This window comes from Mustela putorius, unplaced genomic scaffold (assembly GCF_011764305.1).
Source record: "Mustela putorius furo isolate JIRA1106 unplaced genomic scaffold, ASM1176430v1.1 tig00000228_pilon_pilon_pilon, whole genome shotgun sequence".
NCBI classification, from domain to species: domain Eukaryota; kingdom Metazoa; phylum Chordata; class Mammalia; order Carnivora; family Mustelidae; genus Mustela; species Mustela putorius.
In genome coordinates, this window is record NW_025421322.1 from 24,957,541 (window position 1) to 24,963,540 (window position 6,000).

Sequence of the window (6,000 nt, forward strand, 5' to 3'; positions counted from 1 at the left end):
AGGGAGTTTAAAAAAAATTATTTCTTGTTTTCAGTATAATATTAGTAAGCATAGATTTATAGGCAAAAAAATTGGATGGATTCTCACTGAAGATTAAAGTCTACAAATCAAAATTTTTTCAAACTATGCCCTACAAGACAGGAATTCCAAGGAAGTCTCTTGGAAGCCTCCTCAAGAAGAGGTTAATAGATCATAACAATGATTAGTAAATACTGGATCTAACTCTGAACTGGTGGGCCACGCCCTAGACTATGTCTTGGTCTGCATTATCTCACTTAGTCCTGCCAGTTACCCTTTGGTAGTAAGTGCTCTTCTCATCCCTTCTTCACAGACCGGGAAGCTGATGCTCACAGAGGTCACTCAGCGAGCAAGTGGACAAAGTAGGATTCATTCTCAGGACTATTGGAGTCTAGAGCCGGTGCCCTTCACAGACAAGACTATAGGTACCCTCCTACCCACCCCTTTGCTGGCTATGCCTTCCCTCCACCAGGACTGAAACTCCAATTTTGACACCCTGGAGAGCAAACCGGGGCCCAGGCACTACACTGTTGGTTGCAGCTTGGGAGAGAGGAGACTAAAATGCCATCTTTTGACTGCCTTCTCTAAGTCTTAGGGTCTTGCTTCCCCCGGCACAGAGGAGGCTTAAAGTGCATTTTAATGAATGCATTCTGCTCTCTTGGTACACAAGGGGGAGCATTTAGCACAGGAATGGGAATAAGATTGCTGCAGAAAGTATCCTTGCTCTTCGTAGGAAAAGAGTTCTCTCTCTCTCTCTCTCTCTCTCACTCACAGTTGTTTTCTGAACCCTTTGAAAGCAAGTTGCAGATATCAGGAGACTGCCTATAAATACTACGGCAGGATTTCCTAAGAACAAAGTCATTTTTCTGTATAATCACAATGTTATTTGCATGTCTAGGAGATTTAACATTGAGGCAATGATATTATATAATACCCAGTCTATATTCAAATTTTTCTAAATATTCCCAAGATGGCCTTTGGTGCTTCCCCCACCTCCCAATATCGAATTAACATTGTATTCTCTCAATATTAGAACATGGTCATTTTTTCAAAATATTTTGTTGCAACATGTTCACAATTTTTACTGGCTATTTAATATTCCATGCAGCTGATTTGCCATGATTTATTAATAAATATCTCTTTGGTTATTCCTGTGATGTTAACTGGGGCTTTTCCTTTTTCACTTTGACTTAGGCACCTATTCGATAGTTATCAGATCCCACAGCAAGAGTGAGGCTGACCATCATACACGGAGTTCACCAAGTGTTGAAGGTCAGGTTCCCCAGGAAAGACTCTGTGATGGAGATTCGCACATAGGAGGTTCACAGGGCAGTGCTTGGGGATCAACACCTGTGGGGGAATAGAAGAAGAAGGACTGGGCAGAGTCAGGGCAAAGGCCTCAGCTGCCCTTCCACTAGCTCCGAAGCTGAGATGGTCTTGCAGAGGTGTTCCCTGCTGAAGCAAGGAGGCCAGGTCTTTAAGCCTCTCTGCGGACCCGTCATTGAGTACAGGTCACTCCTGTGAAGGGGACATGACCTTGGGTGAGATAGCTGTCTTCAGCTTAGGGCTGTTTTCAGAGAGACTTGGGGTGGGAATAAGGGCCTCACTCCTGAGAGGAGGTCTGGGCAGAGATGAGAGCATCCAGTCTAGGGGAATTCTCACGAAGCTGTGGGCCAAGTCCTTGACCGCTGCAGCCAGACTGAATATGCAAGCAGTCAGCTTAGTGAGGGGGCATGTGTGCTGGGACTCTTTCCTAACTCCCCAGGGGAAAGGCCTTCTTCGAAAGTCTATGCTGGGGGCTTCCTTAGAACCACATAGAGCTTGAAATGTATTTTCTACAGTTGAGGACAAGGAGAACCCAGAGGGCAGGGTTTGGTCCTGCCCTCCTGGGCTCTGTTGGGGCAAAGCATGAGAGAGTATTTCCTGGGGCTCAAAGATGGGCCCCCTGGGAAGAGAAAACTGGGCCAGAGCCATTTAAAAGAAATTATTTAAGATTCATAAGTTGCAAAAATAGAGTTCCCATGTGCCCTTCACCCTGCTTTCCCCAGTGATACCATCTTACGTAACCATAGTACATTTTCAAAACTAGGGAACTGACATTGACATTGGTATGATACTGGGAACTAAGTTACAGACTTTATTTGGGTTTCATTAATGTTTACATGCGCTTGTGTGTGGGTTATATGTAATTTTATCACATGTATAGATTTGTGGATTTGTGAACGCATCATTGCAATCCAGGTGCATAATGGCTCCATTACTATGAAGAAACTCCCTAATGCTATAGCCACCCAACCCCCCGACCCCTGGCCTGCAACTCCTGATCTATTACTCACCATCGCTGTAATCTTACCATTTCAAGGGTGTTATATGATGCCATCGGGCACTATGTAGCTTTTTGAGATTGGCTTTTTCCACTGGGCATAACATCCTTGAGTTCCATCCTCATTGTGGCACGAATCAGTAGTTTATTCTCTTTTGTGTCTTGGTAGTATGCCCTTGAATACCCGCACACAGTTTCTTTATCCATCATTTAATGGAGTCTCTAGGTCCCGGCCGGGAGGACCCTGTGGGAGGGTGAGGACATCCCAACGATGAAGTCCAAGTGGAGAGGAGTGCCAGGGACCAGGGCAGAGGAGGCAGTGGCCGCTGGGATGGACTGCTTCTCCCTTGTTTTGAGAACTCAAATTAGAGGGGTCCCCAGGGATGGGGCTCTCCACAGATCCCATGAGCAGTGCCACAAGTGTGAGAGCTGCAAAGCCCACAGAGCACAAAGTCCGCTCACAACACCCCCATCACAAACCAGCTGGGGTAATTGCAGACATAACCACTTTGCCTTCCACCCATTTCGAAGAGGCATTCAAAACAGCAGCAGCCAGTGAGTGGGGGAGGGGATGTGAAGGGGATGGGAGAGAGAAGCTGACTGCATAGGAGCCCCGCTTTCCCGCGGTGCTCTCACTGAACCGGATGGCTCTCGCCGAAAAGTGGGAGAATCTTTGGAATGAAACTGGAATTGTTGCTTAATACAATGCACATCATGACACATCGAATTACTCTATGAAGACCACGCCTGTGACTTGATGTGACCATTAGCGTGTCATTACAGGAACGTGATCAGAGCAGGCAGGATCCTGCGATAACTCTCCTCTGGAATCAAAGACAACCTTCTTTCTTCTTCCTGCTACTCCCCTGCCTCCCACACTGAATGCATTTTAAAGGGATGGTGGGAGAAAAATGACAGTGTGTTTTGATAATGTCCGCGCGGTGGTACAGAAATAACTTGGAAATAAACATCTATACATAAGCCTTTTTTCCCCTCTTTTATACTGTAATTTCTTTAGAGCAAATTCCTGGCAATGGGGTTAATAGGTTGAAGGCAAGGATATTTTTACGGTTTTCAAAACATATTGCCAAATTGCTTTTCTTTTCTTTTTTTAAGATTTTATTTATTTATCTGAGAGAGGGAGGGAGATGTGAGCACAAGCAGGGACAAGGGACAGAGGGAGAGGGAGAAGCAGGCTCCCAGATGATCAGAGGGCCAGATGTGGGGCTCAATCCCAGGACCCTGAGATCATGACCTGAGCTGAAGGCAGACAGTTAACCGACTGAGCCACCCAGGGGCCCGGCCAACTTGCTTTTCTCAAGGTTCATACCAATTTATATTCCCACCAGATACTGTATGAAACTTTTATCATATATTCAGTGGTACAGGATAGTATCATAAGATTCTTTGCTCATGTAATGAGGTTTATTTATTTATTTTTTAAAAGATTTTATTTATTTATTTGACAGACAGAGAGCACAAGTAGGCAGAGAGGCAGGCAGAGAGAGAGGAGGAAGCAGGCTCCCTGTGGAGCAGAGAGCCCGATGCGGGGCTCGATCCCAGGACCCTAGGATCATGACCTGAGCTGAAGGCAGAGGCTTTAATCCACTGAGCCACCCAGGCGCCCCTGGAATAATTTTTAAAGTGCTTTTATAATATGAAAATTTTTACATTAGATGTTTTATCAATCTCTTTGAACTTGGCATTAATACCTTGAGTATAGAATATTGCTAAGGGTCTGTCTTTATAAATTAATCACTGGCTATTCATATGGAGCTTCTAAGGGCTTTCTCAGACCACTTAGAAAAAGAACAAATTCTGTAGGATTTGCAGGCAAGGAAGAAAGGGAGAGAGGTTGGTGAAGGCCAGAGGAACAGTGAATACAAGGGACAGGTTCAGGGCCGTGAGAGGTGACATATGAGGCAAGGGACCGGGAACAAGGAGGTGGCCATGAGGTCAGGAGATGAAGTGAGAAAAGACCTTGGGAGAGACAAAGATTCTGGAATGGCGTCCAAACAAAGCAATAGGGTAGGAAATATGCCTCTTCCCCTGCCAGGTATCAATGAATTAAAAAATTAATTGAAAAATTATGTATGCATGTGTTTTATGTAACACAAAATTTATTATCTTAACCAGTTTTACGTGTATGATTCCATTGTGTGAAGTATATTCACATTGATTGAAACAGATCTGCAGACCTTTTTTATCCTGCACAACGGAAATGCTTTACCCATTGAAGAACAATACTTCCCTCCCACTCTTGGCCTTTGGTGACCATCATTTTACTAATTGTTCCTGAGTTTGACTACTTTAGATACCTCATATAAAGGCAGGTGTGTAGTATTTGTGTTTTTTGTGATTGACTTATTTCATGTAACGTGGTGTCTTTGACGTTCATCCGTACCGTGTAGCACTTGACAGGAGTTCCTTCCTTTTTCAAGGCCAAGTAATATTCCATTGTATGTACTAGCACACTTTGATTACCCCGTTCATCTGTTGGTGTGTATTTGGGTTGCTTTGATCTCTTGGCTCTTGTGAACAGTGCTGCTATGAGTGTTGGTGTGCAGATAACTCTTTGAGACCCTGATTTCAATTCTTCTGCATATATATCCAGAAGTAGGATTTCTGGGTTATGTGATATTTCTATTTTTCACTTTTCAGGAACCTCCATACCATTTTCCGTAGTGGTTATGCCATTTTATAATCCCACCAGCACCATACTAGAGTTCCAGGTTTTCCACATTCTTACCAACACTTGTATTTTTATGTTTTATTTTTTGTTTGTTTGTTTAAATAGTTTTTTTAGTGTTGGCCATCCCAATGGATGTGAGGTGATATCTCATTGTGGTTTTGTCTTATGTTTCCTGGATTATTAGTGATTTGAATATCTTTTCATATGCTTGTTGCCATTGGTATATCATCTTTGGAGATAAGTCTATTCAAGTCCTTTGTCCATTTTATTTATTTGTATATTTATTTATATTTCATTTATTTTTCTTTTTTCTTTCTTTCTTTTTTTCTCTTTGCTCTCTGAAGACTTTCAGCACGGACTTTTGTCCATTTTAAAATCAGGTATTTGAGGGGGCGCCTGGGTGACTCATTGTGTTAACCCTCTGCCTTTGGCTCGGGTCATGGTCTCAGGATCCTGGGATTGAGCCCCTCATTGGGTTCTCTGCTCAGCAGGGAAACTGCTTACCCCTCCCCACTCTGCCTGCCTCTCTGCCTACTTGTGATCTCTCTCTCTCTGTCAAATAATAAATAAAATCTTTAAAAAAATAAAATCAGGTTATTTGATTTTTTTCATTGTTGAATTGTTAGAGTTCTTTATATATTCTGGATATTAACTCCTTAAAGGATCACATAAATGTTTTGCAGATATTTTCTCCTGTTCCATGGATTGCATTTCACTCTGTTGATTGTGTCTTTGATGCACAAACATTTTTAAGCTTGATGTAGTCCCATTTGTCTATTTTTGCTTTTTGTGGCCTGTGTTTTTAGTGTTGTGTCCAAAAAGTCATTGCTAAGTCCAATGCCATAAAGTTTCCCCTGTGTTTTCTTCTAGGAGTTCTGGAGTTTTAGGTCTTATATTTAAGTCTTTATTCCTTTTTGAGTTATTTTTTTATATTGTATAAGATAAGGGTCCAACTTCATTCTTATGC

The 6,000-nt window shown here is 42.8% G+C and overlaps 1 protein-coding gene across 4 annotated transcripts in view; it reads left to right on the forward strand.

The window, feature by feature from the left end:
• The window catches only part of NTAQ1 (N-terminal glutamine amidase 1), a 34,780-nt gene extending 33,599 nt beyond the window's left edge, over positions 1-1,181 (forward strand). For all 4 annotated transcript variants that reach the window (XR_006606162.1, XR_006606165.1, XR_006606163.1 and 1 more), the window contains one exon: positions 332-1,181. The gene's annotated coding sequence lies outside the window, so the exon portion shown is untranslated. The remainder of the gene's footprint in view (positions 1-331) is intronic.
• The last annotated feature ends 4,819 nt before the right edge of the window (positions 1,182-6,000 follow it).